Genomic DNA, 19964 nt, shown 5'->3' on the forward strand with positions numbered 1-19964 from the left:
AACCTTGTACTTTGATTAAAAAAGATAAGGAAAAATTTATAAAACATATATTTCCACACGTGTAGATATATGTTATGTATTGAAATGTGGCGGAAAAATGCCTTATATATTAACAAACGTGATTGAGGACTTAAAGAATCTGGTACAAACATAATGGTTATTGTGATAAATGATTTATTTATGATAAATATGTATTGTGTTGCATTATAATGGTTGTTCAGAACCAAGGTCTTTAAGCCTGAAATCGTAAGATGTTAGAAGAAATAAAAAGATGTTAAATCTAAACATTTATAAATATAAACCACAGAAAATCCAATAAAAGGGGCTAGTTTGAGGCAGGAGTATTTCATCACTTAATAAAATATCTACATCTACGTCCCGTTTCTTTCATCATCATTTCTTTATGTTCACTTCTAATTAATGCCTCTTATCTAACATAAAAATTCAGTATAGGTATTTGATTAATGTTCTCCAACGACGCGTTGTATAACTCTTCGTTAGTGAAGTTCATTTCGTGTAATGGATCATGCATTACAAAGTTGTGTCTATCCACACAAGTGTTACACGTCCCAGGTAAAGATATATTCTAGAGATAGTGTATATCTAACATATATATGTGTTTTATAAATATTTATAAAAAGTTTTCCTGAGGGACAATACCCAAGACTTTCGTATTAAAGTTGATCAGTTGTAAGTGATCAAGCATTACAAAGGTGTGTCCATTGCCACAGGTGCTACTGATCCCGGGTAAAGGTATTTCACCATCTTTGTATCTTTAACCTTTCTAGTTATAGATGTTTCATCCCTGATTCCATCCTCACAATGGATGTATGTGGTTTGTGTTGTCTTAACATATCATTAGTCAGTTGAAGTGGAGAACATGCTTCTGAGCCTAGCCACTCTACTCTGTCTTCCACAAGTTACCTCCGGACTGCTTCATCTCTTATTACTTTTGATGATTTGAAAAATTTCCGTATGCCATATGTGGTTTTATAATATCAATAGTATTGTTGAAATTCACATATCATATTCTTTATTTGTCATTTAATCAACGTTAGTTTATCAAACTGCATTTTTGTGTCTTGTGGATATATATATATATATATATATATATATATATATATATATATATATATATATATATATATATATATATATATATATATATATATATATATATATATATACGTTTTCTCTAAAAAGTCCTTTAATTCATGAAATATATCTTAAAGGAAAACGTAAATAATTTTTCATTAGTGTTCTTCACACCAAAATAAACAAGTCTATTTTTCAAAGTATACTTAATGGACTTTACTAAAGTTTTGAAGAATATAAACTCATAACTTGTTTAAGACCTTCTAAACCTTGTGCTGATAATAACTACATCACTTTTCTGTAGGCAATATCGTTTTAATGCGTAAAACCCGGATAAAAACCTTGCAGTATAAAATTTGATGGTATTATGTTTAGGTTGTTGAAGATATTACTGATTTCTACATGTAAAACATTTATGTTATCTGCAAAATAGAAATCTTTATGTTAGATATGTTAATTCTACCGGTTTCACGTTACATACATTTCTGTACCCTGTGCTACAGAAAAGTTATGGGATTTTATTCGTTATCGTATAAGATAATCTGTATAGATATAATATCTCACGTATTTTCAGTAGAAATCCACAGGGAAAATAAACTTTTGCCATCTGTATTCTATGGTAATCTATGGCTCACCCTAGCTGGGGTTTACATTGTAGAACAACGTAATGCTTTTTGGTCGGTTTAGGTTTCTTAATTGTTGACTACAGGGACGAGTTTATAAGGAAGTGAGGAATTTGGGAAGGGTTTATTGATGGGTGCCGGGAGTGTGGTGATGATGATGAAGGATCAGAGAAAATATATTATGTCGGACGGAAGTCAATAGATCCTGGTGCTCGACCCAGAACCTTGACTAATCGTCTATAAGAAAGTGGTTGTTTATGTTTGGCCAAGTCCCAGCTTGGCAGGGGCTCTGGTCTTATGACACACTGTTAGCTGGCTTTATTTGTCATGTAAAGTTTTTTCATAGGTTGGATTGATAAGAACATTAAAGAATTAGAATTTCATCTAAACACATTCTAATGGAATGTATACCTACTATGTAAATTTTGAATTGATTGTATGAGCTCTATAATTCTTGTAATGGAAAACTAGTTGTCTTAATTTGTAATTGACTCCTAAAAAGAAGAAAAGGATGAATGACTTAGAGTAAGCGCCTTAGATTTGATAAATCTTTCAAGAAACAATTCTCTTCATTTTTTCTTAGTTTAGCCAACAGTGGCTTGTGTCAGTATAGCAAGTCAAGCATTACTCCACCGTTCAACAACTACAACATGGCTTGTGTCAGTGTGTCTGTCCCTCAGTATAGCAAGCCAAGCATTACTCCACCGTACAACAACTACAACATGGCTTGTGTCAGTGTGTCTGTCCCTCAGTATAGCAAGTCAAGCATTACTCCACCGTACAACAACCACAAGGTCACAAATGAGGGGACAAATAACATATAGGTTGGGTCACGGAAAATGCCTAATGAGCTGAGGAAAAGGAAGGACATTACATACACTGGCTTTATCAGTGAATCATTTTGTGATGGTTGTGAAATATTGGTCATGTGTAGAAGATGGTCCTTGTACATGAATCATGCTATATATTAGTTTCACAATATGTTATAATGGTGTCTTTACCTGGTGAACTGATATGTGATATAATAAATGTGATCTGTCTTGTTCTGTACTTCTCTTTGAAAATATCAACTTTAGATTTATATCAAATTTTTCCTACATGTAATGAAATTGTGTTTGCGAGTTAAACAGAATCTTATGACATTGCAGGAAGATCTTAACAGGGTATCGTTGTACAGTGTACAAAGGCCAGTGATATTCACCGTAGACATATGCAACATGTGTACACTGTGTACACATAGCAGGCAAACTACAGTATCATCTTAAGATGTGGAAATAAAACTATCAAGGCAGGAGAAGGATTTAGGTGTCATCATTAGTAGAGATGTAAAGCCAAGACAACAGTGTATTAATGTACGTAATAAGACTAACAGGCAACTTGGTGTCATGTGTTAGTAGCAAGAATGAACAGGTAATATTACAGCTATAGTTAGTCACACACCACTTACATTGTGCTGCATATATTGCTAATTATATTTGTGTACAAAAATACCTCTGATGGCATTCAGAGACGGATGATGATAATGTCATTAGAATTTCCCACATGAAGACATTAAGATAACAAGACTTACATTATCTGGAAGGACAGAGGGTGAAGGATGATATGATAGAAGGTTAGATAATCTGGTATGTTTATTAATGCGAGTTACACCTTACATTATTACCTGCAAACACAAAATATTTATTTTCATTAATTACATATTCACATTGTCAGAGAGAATAACATAATGAGTTGTCGACCAGAGAGAGGATGAAACAGGAGCAAAACTCTATGAATTATTAGATTAATTGATCATATAATGATCGTTGAGCCAGAATCCATAATCATATATATGTATTTACAACTGAGGAAAATACTTTTGTTGTTAGATTCGTCAAGTGTCATGATGAAATGTATTTTTGTCTCATTGTTAGGTTGAGCAGCAGGTCTCTGCTTCACGGGTCTATGGTGTCGTTGTTAGGTTGAGCAGCAGGTCTCTGCTTCACGGGTCTATGGTGTCGTTGTTAGGTTGAGCAGCAGGTCTCTGCTTCCCGGGTCTATGGTGTCGTTGTTAGGTTGAGCAGCAGGTCTCTGCTTCACGGGTCTATGGTGTCGTTGTTAGGTTGAGCAGCAGGTCTCTGCTTCACGGGTCTATGGTGTCGTTGTTAGGTTGAGCAGCAGGTCTCTGCTTCACGGGTCTATGGTGTCGTTGTTAGGTTGAGCAGCAGGTCTCTGCTTCCCGGGTCTATGGTGTCGTTGTTAGGTTGAGCAGCAGGTCTCTGCTTCACGGGTCTATGGTGTCGTTGTTAGGTTGAGCAGCAGGTCTCTGCTTCACGGGTCTATGGTGTCGTTGTTAGGTTGAGCAGCAGGTCTCTGCTTCACGGGTCTATGGTGTCGTTGTTAGGTTGAGCAGCAGGTCCCTGCTTCACGGGTCTATGGTGTCGTTGTTAGCCTCTCTAGGTGTATGTACTGGTCCTTACCTCAACCCGGCCCTGTATCTGATCTTGTCTAACAGGTAGTTTGTTGTTGAGAGATTGGCCATGTTCCTGCCTGGCACGGGACCTTATCATACGACGGTTCGCTGTGTACAACGTCAGGGGATGTGTGTATCGTTGGATTCATTGGTTATTGACTGGTAAAGATCATTAAACCAGTATCTCTACCAAAATATAAAGAACAAAATGGTAATCATCAGCGTAGTTACAAGAGGATGGAGGGTAGGCCCAGGAACCACCGACTGTTTAGGGTTTTTATGATATCCAATTCTGCCTAGCTCCTAGGTTGCCATCCAGTCAATTTGGCCGTGATAATCTTGGCAAATCTATCCCCAAGGGTCCCAAATATCTAAACGCCAGTGGTAAATAGCACCTCGACTTAACTCAAAATATCACATATTGTTTACTTGACACTTATAGAGCCTAGCTTTCATGTGGTAATCAATAAGATTTGAAAAAGAACTTTGTCTAAATACAACACAAACACTTTAAACAGCTAATGTTAGAAATGAAAAGAAAAGTACTAATCAATGATAACAAATATAAAGAAACCGTAACTTTTATTCTGTCCCTTACCACCATGCATGTCTGTTCAAACAAAACAAACTGACCAAAAATAATTCTTTATGAACGTCTCGATTAACTAGAATTTCCCAAGAAACAATAACATATAAGAGAAGTTTTAGTGTGCAAACAAAACAAATACTTAAAACAGCTAACACAAAAGTAAAAAATAGATATCATAAATGATCATAAATTAAAGCCAGTAACTATCAATAGCTGTCGCTTACACTCACGAATGGCTGACCCGTACCATATTTTGGTCTTCCGCTTCACGTACAAATCTTGACCTATAACAATTCTAAATTATAATTACTATAATTTTCTTTAATCATTATATTACAATTTTCTTATGTTAATGATTTGTATAACAAACACAAACAAAAACTGTAGAACTATCAGAAGACAAATTTCAGGCAGCAACTATGAACAAGCGGGAAGGTTTGATCATTTCTCTCCTGCTCCTGCCTCTCTCTCCGTCTCCCATATGGCCTTCCCATACACCAAGATGATATATATATATATATATATATATATATATATATATATATATATATATATATATATATATATATATATATATATATATATATATGTGGCCAATTCCCTGATCACCTTTGTTAACGTAGGTTGCATAAAATATACAAAATCACTAACCTCATTACAGGTTACTATATCATAAGAAATAATTTCATTGATTTTTGTTTATTCTCAATAGATTTGAGACACTTTAAAAGCCTAGCTTGTATACTAAGATTTTCATCCTCTGAGCGAAGCCATACAATAATCGTCCTTATCTACTCTGAGCATTGGATAGCCTCCTGATGATCAAGATTGCTGTTTTGGTTGTCCGTTTCCCTTGTTACTGCTGCGCCTCACTGCACACCTTACATGAGTGCCTTCCACAGTATTAGGGACAGCTGCTGGGCCTCACTGTAGCTACTTCTGGGACGGTTGCCAATCTTCCTCGTATTCCCTCATGACCACAGCGCCAAACCGACTCCCGCCATCAGGCCGAAACGCACAAACATTTCTGACAAAATTGAGACAACCGCTTTCGCGTCAGTTTTGACACCAAGTGAATTTATACGACAATTACGTTCAAGATGCTTGGTTTTTCGTTCATGGATTGAACAGAAGCAACCAACGATGGTTGCTACTGCCCAATCCATGAAGTCCCCCCCACCACGGAAAGGTAACCAAGCTTCGGGGGGGATGGGTGTTTACCCTGACGCCAACGGAGAAACTCAATACAATATTTTTATTATAACTTTCCTTAATCTTGAAAAATGAATCAATCAGAGGGAACAATAGCCCCAGCTATATGAAGATTGGCTAACCGAGTCCTTGCGCAAAGTGATTTCTTTGAGGGTTGCTTTATGGAAGGCACGGTAGCGTCGGAAGAGTTTCATTTTTTCTTTGAAGACGAACGAAATTATCCCCGTGAATTTATGTATTTTTTTTTTGGGCGGGATAATGTTCCCATATTTTTTCTTTCTTTGTTTTTCAACGTCCCTATGTAGAAATTATGTGCCATCCACTACTGGGAGAAAGCCAGACTTCCGCTAGATTAACATAATCCTTGGCGGGGCGAAACTAAAGTTGTCTTGGTGTTGGTTCCTCAGTGATAACCCAAACACAAACACAAACACACCTCCAGTGTCCACTCTAGGGCCGTGTTCTCCTGCAGCACCAGCAGGAAGAAAGAACTCCGATTCCTCACCAACTGAATCTTTTGGCACGGAGAGCGTGTGTCATCTCGACACGCCTTTTAACACCCGTACGTGGTGCGGAGTGTAGTCGGTCTGTAACGTAGGACATGTCATGTGTTATTGGTCCCAGTCGGTCTAGAACGCTGGGCCTGGCATGTGTTGGGGGACCAATTCGGTCTTGAATGGTGGGCCTGACAGGTCTTGATACCTGCCATGTCTCCCTGAAGGTGGGCCTGACAAGTGGGGTGGGCTGCATTTCCTCATGGATGGTGGGTCTGGTAGGGCGTGTGGGCTGCAGTGCCACTTGAGTGGGCGAGGTCACTTGGTCAGCATCAGTGGGACGGTGAGGTTTCACTTTTGCACAGAGACCGTTGACGGAGAGTGGTGTCACGTCGGCAAGAAGTGCCTTCTTGTAGGAGGCATAGCAGGGGTACTGGATGACGGCAATCCCGCGGTGGTTCTCGTACGTAGATGCAGCCAGGTTACTTCTCCGTGGTGGGGCTCGCTTCGTGGTTGGTGGATGTGGCCCTCCCCGCCACATGCTCACAGTGGTTGACCTATTTTACGTCAACACATTACGAGGTCAACCTTCACCAAATCCATATGGCGTTCATACCAGCTTCACCCATATTCCATTTCCTCCAATTCCACTTCTGGGTATTCCACCTCCATATCCACACAGCCAAATTCCACTCCATCCATAACTTCCACGTCAGGGTATTCCACCAATTCCACTCCATCCATCTCTTCAACGTCTAGGTATTCCACCTCCATATCCACACAGCCAAATTCCACTCCATCCATCACTTCCACGTCTGGGTATTCCACCTCCATGTCCACACAGCCATAGCCCATGTCAAATACATGGACATATTCAAATTCCATCTCCTGGACAAAGGAGGATCGTCCTACCTCCTTGGTGAACATTATTATATTGAGGTGTTCGAGGAAAGGTTGAGGGAGCTTACAAAGCGGAGCAGAGATGTTCACTCGACAGAGGTCACAGCTCAAATGATGCTCTCGTCCCGGCTCCCGCCCTTATATAACCTGGGAACTGATCATATCCTAGCATAGCTTAATATAGAGAAGTCTAATATAGTGAAGTCAATACTCTAATACAGTTAAGTTTATTTCTTGATAGTTTAATACATGTGCCTGACAACAGTTCCTTCACCCGTACAATGTCCCGTCACAGAAGACAAGGATTGTCATTATAATTCGTTTTTATCAGCAGAAATTAGATTAAAGTGACTAAAGATAAGTGGTACATATGTTATGTGTGTTCTCTGTCATCATAAAGATGGCCATCTACCCTGATATGTAACGAAAACATCAATTTTGTCGAGGCTGTGGTGAAGATAAGAACACAATGATATGATAATGTGGTCATACAATGGTGTAGTCAAGATGTTGTGTTAGAACTATGTAGTGAAGATGGGGGTGTAGTGAAGAGGAGGATTTAGTGAAAATATATATGTTTCTTCACGCTGAGCCATTCCATATAGATGAATATATCTATAATCTAATTGCGGTAAATTACCATATGACTTTAACGGCACCAGCCAGCAGGAAAAATGTCGGATATAGGAGTGACTGAATATTTTGTCGGGTACAGAAATAATTGAATATTTGGTACGATCGATCAAAATGCTTTTTATAGGCAAATAATTTCTGATTTTTCAAATGATTTTTTCCATCTGTTGGAACTGGTGTAAGTAATTAAAGATATGAAAACCGATGGAAAAGTTCAGTTTAACGCTTTTACGAATGTCTTGCTGCGTGTTTGGGAAGAGCAGTAAACTACAGGAATATATTGGTCTAATGTCCCCTGCTCGTCCAACAGCAGATATTATATGGTCTGAGACATTATTTCTGGTGGAGGTGGATTCTCCCCGGCATTGCGTAAATCACTTCCACAAACTTGCGCCATTTTGCACAAATACAGATCCGATAAGATGCATTTCCCAGCTCTGTTACGTTATGGACCCTAGTCATCGTAGCGAGGCCTAGATTAAATAAAAAGGTGTGGAATAATGTGCAACATATTTGTCTAACTTCTCACATGTCTGTGTCACCTGTCTGCAAACATGTCGACCATTACCATGAAGGCAATTGCGGCTTTTGATTTTGAATATCTCATGTTTCCTCTCCGCCGTGAGATCATACTTAAATAAAATGGTGGGCCGTAAGAAATATATGTCCATCGAAGGTCAACTATATGGCTCAGTTCCATCATCAGTTTCTAAGAAAACTGAAAAGGTGAGGTCCCACCGAGATTCGAACTCGGATTGCTGGATTTAGAGTCCAGAGTGCTAACCCTTACACCATGGGACCTCATAAGAAAAGATGTGATTTCATCTAAATGTTTTACATATAATCAACCAGAGGCCATTCCTCCCTCCCTGCCTGCAGGGTTCAAGGTTTTCTAGAAGGTTCTCGAAGATTCTGATAAGATCATTACCTTTGAGAGGTCGTCGTTAGATGACAGTCAGGTTCACTCTATGGTTGGTGTTTGTAGTTGGTTGTCCGAGGATGTTGTTATACTTGATCAATTTTGTAATTGTTGACTTTCAGGTAGGAAGTACTCATTTACGATGCATCCTTGTACTCACAACAACCTTATGAGTCACTTCAAGATTTATCTTCACTACAACTTTATCTTCACTACACCATTAAGGTTGAAGTCAATGGTCACATTCACTACAATCTCAACATGACTGGTCTTATACCTAACCCATATTATCACTACATCCATGTACATGTATTTCTTGCAGAATAAAGCAGATATCAATGATTTCTGTGAAAGTTGATATATACAGCCTTACGTATCTATCGATCTATCTAATATCTGTTTTTTACCTATCTATCTATCTATCTATCTATCTACCTTTCTAAATCAGAAAGTCAACAATAATATCATTAATGATACGTATAACTACGTCCTCTCAATGGCAGTTCCTACCCAGAATCTTCGAGAACCTTCTAGAAAACCATAGTTTTCTGGAAGGTTCTAGAAGATTCTGGTGAGATAATTGCCATTGAGAGGACGTTGTTATACTTCATATATCAATGATTCTATTATTGTTGACTTTCAGATAAAGATAGATATATAGATAGATAGATAGTTAGATTGATAGATTGATAGAGCGATATTTAGATAGGTATATAGATAGATAAGTTTCATCAATACTGTATCTTACGCCATCTCCTGTTGCTGGACATATGTTCAACCAGCATTGGGAAAACCTCCAGTAGACCTTAATGTAAAGCAAGATAATAACAAAACCTGCAATAAAAGAATACGATCAACTCCCCAGTGCAGAAATATTGTGACCAGAAAGTCTTCTAGCAAGATGTCAGACGCTTCCACGGCAATCACAAACATAACATCAAATATCTGAAAGTCAATAATAACAAAACTAATGATGATAATGAAACTATAACAACAAAAATGATAAACATATGGAAAATAGTGTTCTAGATCATGCCTCTAGAAAACAAACTTTAACGAAAACTGTGAAAAGAAATACCCATCTGGCTGATACGACACAGTAAAAGGACCATCCCACAACCAACTCTAAACTGAACCTGACTGTCCCCTAACAACGTCCTCTCAATGGTATTTATCTTACCAGAATCTCGTAGAACTTTCCAGAAAATCAAGAACTCTGCAGGCAAGGAGGGAGGAATGGCCTCTGGCTGCTGATGATAACCACATTATTCTATATATATACTTTTACCTACAATCGAAGGTTGACCGGCCAGCCCAAGTGGCTACAGAGGTTGTATCCATGAAAGAAACGGACCCACCAGCAGACGAATTCGGTTGGCAGGTTGTATCGAAGAAGAGGAAAAAGAAAGTTGCCCACCCAGCCCAACCAGAAGGGTGTAGCAAAGAAACGAAAGAAGGCTGCCCAACCAACCTGGGTGGTAGTAAGGATGGCTGCTCCACAACCCCAGGTCGTTAGGCAGACTGTAGCCATGGAAGAAAGGAAGGCTGCTCGTCCACCAGCCCGGGTACCGAGTGAGCGTGTAGCTATGCAGGCTGACCCACCATCCCAGGTAGATAGCTACGCCCAGATGGCTATGTCGGGTACAGCAAAGAAGCAAACCCCACAACTTCTCCACGAGGTTTGCAAGCCTGCACCCAAAAAGATGAAGACGAAGGTTGCCACACTACCCAATGCACCACCACATGTCTAGAAAGGGAAAAGGTGGACAGAATGGCTGGAGGTCCCACTCCAACAACAAAATCACCTTAGGAGCCAAGTTCCATCCATTATTGAAAATATATATATATATATATATATATATATATATATATATATATATATATATATATATATATATATATATATATATATGTATATATATATATATATATATATATATATATATATATATATATATATATATATATATATATATATATATATATATATATATATATATATATATATATATATATATATATATATATATATATATATACATATATATATATATATATACATATATATTTTTTTTTTTTTGAAACTATTCGCCATTTCCCGCGTTAGCGAGGTAGCGTTAAGAACAGAGGAATGGGCCTTTTTCGGAATATCCTCACCTGGCCCCCTCTGTTCCTTCTTTTGGAAAATTAAAAAAAAAACGAGAGGGGAGGATTTCCAGCCCCCCGCTCCCTCCCCTTTTAGTCGCCTTGTACGACACGCAGGGAATACGTGGGAAGTATTTTTAATCCCCTATCCCCAGGGATAATATATATATATATATATATATATATATATATATATATATATATATATATATATATATATATATATATATATATATATATATATATATATATATATATATATATATATATATATATATATATATATACAAACTACATTGCAACTTACATATGAATAGAATCATCAAGCTTCACTATATTAACTTTACTATATTTAAATATAAACAAGGTCTAACCGAGGTTACTTGGTTGAGCAAGACGTGAGAATATCATCAAATGGGCCTCCAGCCCTGGGTTGAAATTGTCGTTCTGAAGTATTTCGAGTTCAGTGCTGATACAGGACCATTGATTAAAGGACTATCTTGTTAGTCTGTGTAACTTCGCCTGACCCAATCCACGTCTTCAATGGCTTTCTGTTACTACAAACGGGATTACAAAGGAAAGGCTTCCTTTGTTAGTTTCATGAATACCTTCGTTCAAATGAAGGGAAAGACTATTACTATGAAGCGGTACCTTATCAGCAGGAAAGAGCTGCAGCAACGGTATGAAAGTTACTGCAAGATACATAACGAGCCCGTGGCTTCCAACGTAAACATCGGCCGCCATTTGGGTTCACTCGGCATCATGTGTGACACCAAGATTGGACCCGTTGGCAAACAGGAACGATACTATTCTGGTATCATGTGGCTCGATGGCGCAGGATCACCAACTGAAATGCAAAGAAAATGGAGAAAGCCGCCCAAACGTATCATGAAGGCCGTGCAAGAGAAGATCGAGAGGGATCGGTTGAGAGACGATATCGCTTACAGTATATTGAAATTTATACCCAAGACTTCCCCTGATCTCCAGACACAGCAAGTCACAGAGACCACCAGCCCCGCTTCCCAGACACAGCCAGTCACAGAGACCACCAGCCCCGCTCCCCAGACACAGCAAGTCACAGAGACCACCAGCCCCGCTTCCCAGACACAGCAAGTCACAGAGACCACCAGCCCCGCTTCCCAGACACAGCAAGTCACAGAGACCACCAGCCCCGCTCTCCAGACACAGCCAGACACACAGCCCACCAGCCCCGTCCCCCACACAGAGCCACAAGATCCTGATATTGAGGAAGCAAATGAATTTCTCGATGATTTTTTGCTTTCACTGGAGAAGAACTGATGAGTTCCTTATAGACAAGACAAAATGTTCAAAAAGGAATCTATATAAGTTCACTTATGGAGTGAGATCTTTGACGGAGCTGTGCTGCCTATAGCACAGCCTACCAAAGGGTGATCTTTGCTGTCGTGCAGTAACCTCATGAGGGCGGAGTCCGGCTACACTTTCTTTACCGAGGAAAAGATCTCTGCACTAATATTGAGTTTCTCCGTTGGCGTCAGGGTAAACACCCATCCCCCCCGAAGCTTGGTTACCTTTCCGTGGTGGGGGGGACTTCATGGATTGGGCAGTAGCAACCATCGTTGGTTGCTTCTGTTCAATCCATGAACGAAAAACCAAGCATCTTGTTGGCCTGGATGATGAAGGTCAGCCACGAGCAGGAGTGGACGTGTCACTGCTGGATGATTGTTGGCCTGGATGATGATGGTCAGCCACCAGCAGGAGTGGACGTGTCACTGCTGGATGATTGTTGGCCTGGATGATGATGGTCAGCCACGAGCAGGAGTTGACGTGTCACTGCTGGATGATTGTTGGGCTGGATGATGATGGTCAGCCACGAGCAGGAGTGGACGTGTCACTGCTGGATGATTGTTGGCCTGGATGATGATGGTCAGCCACGAGCAGGAGTGGACGTGTCACTGCTGGATGATTGTTGGCCTGGATGATGATGGTCAGCCACGAGCAGGAGTGGATGTGTCACTGCTGGATGATTGTTGGCCTGGATGATGATGGTCAGCCACTAGCAGGAGTGGATGTGTCACTTCTGGATGATTGTTGGCCTGGATGATGATGGTCAGCCACCAGCAGGAGTGGATGTGTCACTGCTGGATGATTGTTGGCCTGGATGATGATGGTCAGCCACGAGCAGGAGTGGATGTGTCACTGCTGGATGATTGTTGGCCTGGATGATGATGGTCAGCCACGAGCAGGAGTGGACGTGTCACTGCTGGATGATTGTTGGCCTGGATGATGAAGGTCAGCCACTAGCAGGAGTGGATGTGTCACTGCTGGATGATTGTTGGCCTGGATGATGAAGGTCAGTGGTGTCGGATGATGGTTTACCACAGTCATATGTGTTCCGATCCTGAATACTGAAAACAAAGGGTCCGCCGGGAATCGAACCCGGATTAGCTGTTTACTAGACAGATGTGCTAACCACTACACCACGGAGCCACTTGTCACTGGCGGAAAAATTTCTTATTTATGAGCAAACATAATTGAGGACTTAAAGAATCTGGTACAAACATAATGGTTATTGTGATAAATGATTTGTTTATGATAAATATGTGTTGTGTTGCATTATAATGGTTGTTCACAACCAAGATCCTTAAACCTGAATCCTAAAAGATTAAAGAATAAAAAAGTTGTGAAAAACATAAACATATATATAAACATATATATAAACAAACCACAGAATATATTTTCCTTGGGATATCTAAAAGAAAATGCAATACAAGGAGCTAGTTTAAGGCAGGAGTATTTGATCTTTTAACAAAACATTTATCTCTACGTCTCTTATCTTACGTCATCATTTCTTATGTTTACTATCAAGAAGTGTCTTTTATCTAACATAAAAATTCAGTATAGGTATTTGATTAATGTTCTCCAACGATGCGTTGTATAACTCTTCGTTAGTGAAGTTCATGTCGTGTAAAGGATCATGCATTACAAAGTTGTGTCTATCCACACAAGTGTTACACGTCCCAGGTAAAGATATATTCTAGAGATAGTGTATATCTAACATATATATGTGTTTTATGGATATTTATAAACATGTTTCCTGAGGGACAATACCTAAAACTTTCGTATTAAAGTTGATCAGTTGTAAGTGATCAAGCATTACAAAGGTGTGTCCATTACCACAGGTGCTACTGATCCCAGGTAAAGGTATTTCACCATCTTTGTATCTTTAACCTTTCTAGTTATAGATGTTTCATCCCTGATTCCATCCTCACAATGGATGTATGTGGTTTGTGTTGTCTTAACATATCATTAGTCAGTTGAAGTGGAGAACATGCTTCTGAGCCTAGCCACTCTACTCTGTCTTCCACATGCTATTCAAGAGGTGTTACCGGATTCCGCCTATAAGTGTTTATGCCGGGAGTAACAAGTTACCTACGGATGGCTTCTTCTTTTATTACTTTTGATGATTTGAAGAATTTGTGCAACATATTTGGTTTTATGATATTAATAAGATTGTTAGATTCGCATATATTCTTTGTCATTTGATGAACTTTAGCTTGTTAGATTCAGTTGTGTCTTGTTGCTATTCAGAAACATTTTCTCTAAAAAAAATACTTGATTTCAATTCATAAAGAATATTTTTAAGGAAAATGTCGATGATTTTTCATAAGTATTCATCGCCTCAAAAAAGCAAGTCTATTTTTCCCAGTATACTTAATGGATCTTTCTAGAATTTTGAAGAATATAAACTCATAACTTGTTTAAGACCTTCTAAACCTTGTGCTGATAATAACTACATCACTTTTCTGTAAGCAATATCGTTTTAATGCGTAAAACCCGGATAAAAAGCTTGTAATATAAAATTTGATAGTATTATGTTTAGGTTGTTGAAGATATTACCGATTTCTACATGTAAAACATTTGTTATCTGCAAAATAGAAATATTTATGTTAGATATGTTTATATTACCGGTTTTATGTTACATACATTTCTGTACCCTGTGCTACAGAAAAGTTATGGGATTTTATTCATTATCGTATTAGATAATTTGCTTAAATACAATGTCCCACGTACTTTCTATAGAAATCCGGTAGCAATATACATTTTACATCTGGATTCTATGACAATCAATGATAGGTTCTCAGACTCAGTAAAGGTGTAATTATTTTTCTTGTATTGAGTCAAGTTTTCGTCCATCACAAAATACCGTAATGGTGTCTAAGGTTCACTCTTGGGTTTACATTGCTGAACAACGTCAGTGTACAATGGCCAGTGATATTCACCGTAGACATATGTTTACACTGTGTACACATAGCAGGCAAACTACAGTATCATCTTAAGATGTGGAAATAAAACTATCAAGGCAGGAGAAGGATTTAGGTGTCATCATTAGTAGAGATGTAAAGCCAAGACAACAGTGTATTAATGTACGTAATAAGACTAACAGGCAACTTGGTGTCATGTGTTAGTAGCAAGAATGAACAGGTAATATTACAGCTATAGTTAGTCACACACCACTTACATTATGACCTACAATATTGATCACTGTATTACAGTATGCATATCATTTCCTTGATACCAAGCATTAGAATCCTTCCAAATGAACACATTAAGATCATGAGAGTTTCTTTCTCTCACAGGTGGCAGGCAGGGTTAGTTATGTAAGAGGTATGTTTACTGATGTAATCTGTACCTTTACCTGGAATATCATCAACTTCTCACATCGTTACTGTAATACGTATAAACTTAGGTCAGTACAGTATATTGTCGAAGAAGAACACCATTAGTCATGAGGAGTACAACTATATCTCATCATCTGAAATCTAATTACTACCAATTATTGTATCAGATGGGCAATGCCTGGAAGACGACAGCGATGTGCTTTCAGAGTATATTTTCACAGAAACTACATAGTAGAAATAATTTTGTAGTTATAGCTTTAGAATAATTTAAAAAAAAGAAAGTCACATGAAGCATAAAAACGGCCTTAAAAAAGGAGAGTTGCAAGTGTAGCAGCAGCAGGTGTTGGTCAAGATGTTATAACCGGCAGGTCATGATGCGGCCCATCATCTACAAGTGGTACACACACCATCCCTAGACCACACTTACACTACACTTGACCCAGCCTTGTGGCACCCGCGCCAGCCAGGTACTCACTGGCAGTCAACATTATATCCTGACAACAAACTTGGACCTACAACTAAACACAACTTATAAATAATAACCCAGCTGGCTAGATTGACAACCATCATGGCGGTCCGCCAGTCATCTGTATATCTCAATCTTTCCTTCATTTATTCTCCAACTTTTTCATGTCATATCCCAACTCCTCTGTTCATGAACATCTTTACGTCATCTCATAGAAAGGGTTATTTACACAGTAAGAGTGTATGTGGCACTCAATCTCTCTTGGTATTTCTTCACACAAGTCTCTTTTCCAAGTTCACTTCCTCTCGCCACCTCTTCTCCCCGACATTGTTTCCTCATTCGAAAACCTCTTCAGATCTTCACTGTCGTCTCCACTGTCGCCTCCAGCTGCCCCTATCAGCACATTTACATCCAAAAGTCTTTCTTTTACACGTCTTTCAATTAACATGTAATCCAGTCATGCCCGCTGACCGTCTCTCCTACTCACATACGTATATTTATGTATATCACATTTTACAAACCAGGTATTCCCAATCACCTGTCCTTTACACACACACAACACAAGTTGTTCACCATTTCCATGCACCTCAGTTATACCTTCCACTGCCACATTACTTACCTTCACATTTAGATCACCATCACTAATACCTGGTCTCTTACATCATAACTGCTGACACACTCACTCACTTGCTCCCAAAATACTTCCTTTGTTCTTGACTCTAACTCGCTACCTCGCTAAGTGCCATTTGACCTGACCTAATGGGGCAGGACAAGGGTCATTATCTTCACTACTCTCTGGACACCACTGGTTCTTGGCCTCAGCCACTACACTCTCCACTTCAATACTATCTCACTAAACTCTTAAAATCACTGATCTTTGACCCATCGCTTTCAGATAATGTCAAAATCCTAATTCATCGTCAAGATCTTCACTATAACGATGGATGAACATACTGAATGTTGGAGATTCGAACCCATGACCTTGATCTTTGAGACTCAGGCTCGGTGATAATGCACACCATACCTGCCAGTGAATTGCAATACTTAGTCACCTAAATCTTAAGACCACACATGTACATACCGAACTCTAGGTAAAAAAATTGTCAACAGAAGATATTTCATATATCTGGTTTTAAAACTGATAAGATCAGGAAATAAGATTTAATCATTATCTTTATCGGACGATTATAATGCCCAACAACACACGTTAGGTACACAATATATTTCCTACTAACCTACATGTGAAGTGACAATCCATACCATATCTAACTTCCCACTTGATAACCAGCATACCGTATCCTTCAGTACCAGATATCATATTATACTTAATGATTATAGTAATCATAATGACCATGATAATGATATTAATGATAGTAACAATTATCATAATAGTGATAATGATAATTATGATGATGATAATAATGATACATGATAATATTGATGATAATGATAATGATAACAATAATAATGATATGGTTGCGAGGCGTGGGCTAGAGTTATGCGGAGGAGGGTGGATGTGCTGGAAATGAGATGTTTGAGGACAATATGTGGTGTGTGGTGGTTTGATCGAGTAAGTAATGTGAGGGTAAGAGAAATGTGTGGTAATAAGAATAGTGTGGTTGAGAGAGCAGAAGAGGGTGTTTTGAAATGGTATGGTCACATGGAGAGAATGAGTGAGGAAAGATTGACAAAGAGAACATATGTGTTAGAGGTGGAGGGAACGAGAAGTGGGAGACCAAATTGGAGGTGGAAAGATGGAGTGAAAAATATTTTGAGCGATCGGGGCCTGAACATGCAGAAGAGTAAAAGGCGTGCAAGGATTAGAGTAAATTGGAACGAAGTGGTATCCCGGGGTCGACGTGCTGTCAATGGATTGAACCAGGGCATTTGAAGCGTCTGGGATTAACCATAGAAAGTTTTCTAGAGCCTGGATGTGGAAAGGGAGCAGTGGTTTCGGTGTATTATACATGACATCTAGAGTCTGAGTGTGAAGGAAAGTATATGTCTGTGTATATATATATATATATATATATATATATATATATATATATATATATATATATATATATATATATATATATATATATATATATGCGTGTGTAGACGTGTATGTATATACATGTGTATGTGGGTGGGTTGGGCCATTCTTTCGTCTGTTTCCTTGGCCTACCTTGCTAACGCGGGAGACAGCGACGAAGTATGATAAATAATGAATAGATAAGTCATGATGATATATGATAATGATAAGATTGATGATAATAATGATAATAATGATTACAATAATAATAATAATAATAATGATAATAATAATAATGATAATAATAATGATGATAATAATAATAATAATAATGATAATAATGATGATATTGAAAATGATAGTAATAATAATCATAATGATAATAATAGCAATGACAAAACAAAAATAAAGATAGAAATAATAACAATAATGATGATAATGATAATGATGAATAATAATAATAATAAAAATGATAATAATAATAATAATAATAATAATAATAATAATAATGATAATAATAATAATGATAATAATAATAATAATGATAATAATAGTAACAATAATAATGAAAACAATAATGATAGTAATAATAAATGATGCAATTATGATAAATAGAACTGTACTATTATAATAATGAAATGATAAAATTGATGATGATAATAATAGTAATACGAATGATGTAATTTTAATAAATAGTACTGTACTTTAATAATGATGAAATAATGAAATTGATGATAATGATAATAGTAATAATAATGATGTAATTGTAATAAATAGTACTGTACTATAATGATAATGAAATAATAAAATTGATGATAATAATAACAATGATGATAATGATGTAATTATAATAAATAGTACTGTACTAAAATAATAATGAAATAATAAAATTGATGATAATGATAATAGCAATAACAATGACGTAATTATGATAAATAGTACTGTACTATAATAATAATGAAATAATGAAATTGATATTATCATCAATTTCATTATTTCATTATTATTATAGTGCAGCACTATTTATTATAATTACATCATTATCATTACTATCATTATTATCATCAATTTTATTATTTCATTATCATTATAGTACAGTACTATTTATCATAATTACATCATTATTATTACAATTATTATCATCAATTTTATTATCTCATTATTATTATTATAGTTCAGTACTATTTATCATAATTACATTATTGTTATTAGTATTAGTATTATTAGCGAAGATATGTGTCATCGTCGCTTAACGAAACAGTACAGTCTCACGAAAACATTTTATCTTCAAAGGCGTCCATCATGTCCCTGCTACTGAGTGCAAAGCAACCTTGAAGCTGCAGGAACCCTTAGATAAGGGGTCCAAATGTCGTATGAAAACAGTAGTAGTAATACATATATTCCTTTTGGTGTGGAGGAATGGATAGACGTATTTACCACTACCACAAGTTCCAAATAAACATATGCTTATCTCCTTATAAAGAGTTCAAAGTAACATCAAGACAAAGACGATATGAATCCATCAACGTTGTGATGCCAGACACAGAGAGAGTGGTCAGCTCCTGATAAGGTTGGAGACCTGGTGAGTGCTGGCATATTGACCATGACGTAACTGGGAACTGTAGTGGACACTCAGGGTGGCGGAGGCTCCTCCCTGGCGTTTGATGTCCATTATACTCTAACTCGAGTATACCTAATAGTAGTTACATGTTTCATATTGAATTGATTATCATCTCACCTGAATGACAAGTACACACT

At 37.6% G+C, this 19964-nt stretch overlaps 1 non-coding gene across 1 annotated transcript; it reads right to left on the reverse strand.

Annotated features, from left to right (window-relative positions):
- Positions 1 to 13459: 13459 nt before the first annotated feature.
- Positions 13460 to 13531, reverse strand: TRNAT-AGU (transfer RNA threonine (anticodon AGU)). The gene has a single exon. It is a non-coding gene; the product is annotated as a tRNA-Thr (tRNA).
- Between the last annotated feature and the right edge of the window lie 6433 nt (positions 13532 to 19964).

This window comes from Panulirus ornatus, chromosome 5, assembly GCF_036320965.1.
Source record: "Panulirus ornatus isolate Po-2019 chromosome 5, ASM3632096v1, whole genome shotgun sequence".
NCBI classification, from domain to species: domain Eukaryota; kingdom Metazoa; phylum Arthropoda; class Malacostraca; order Decapoda; family Palinuridae; genus Panulirus; species Panulirus ornatus.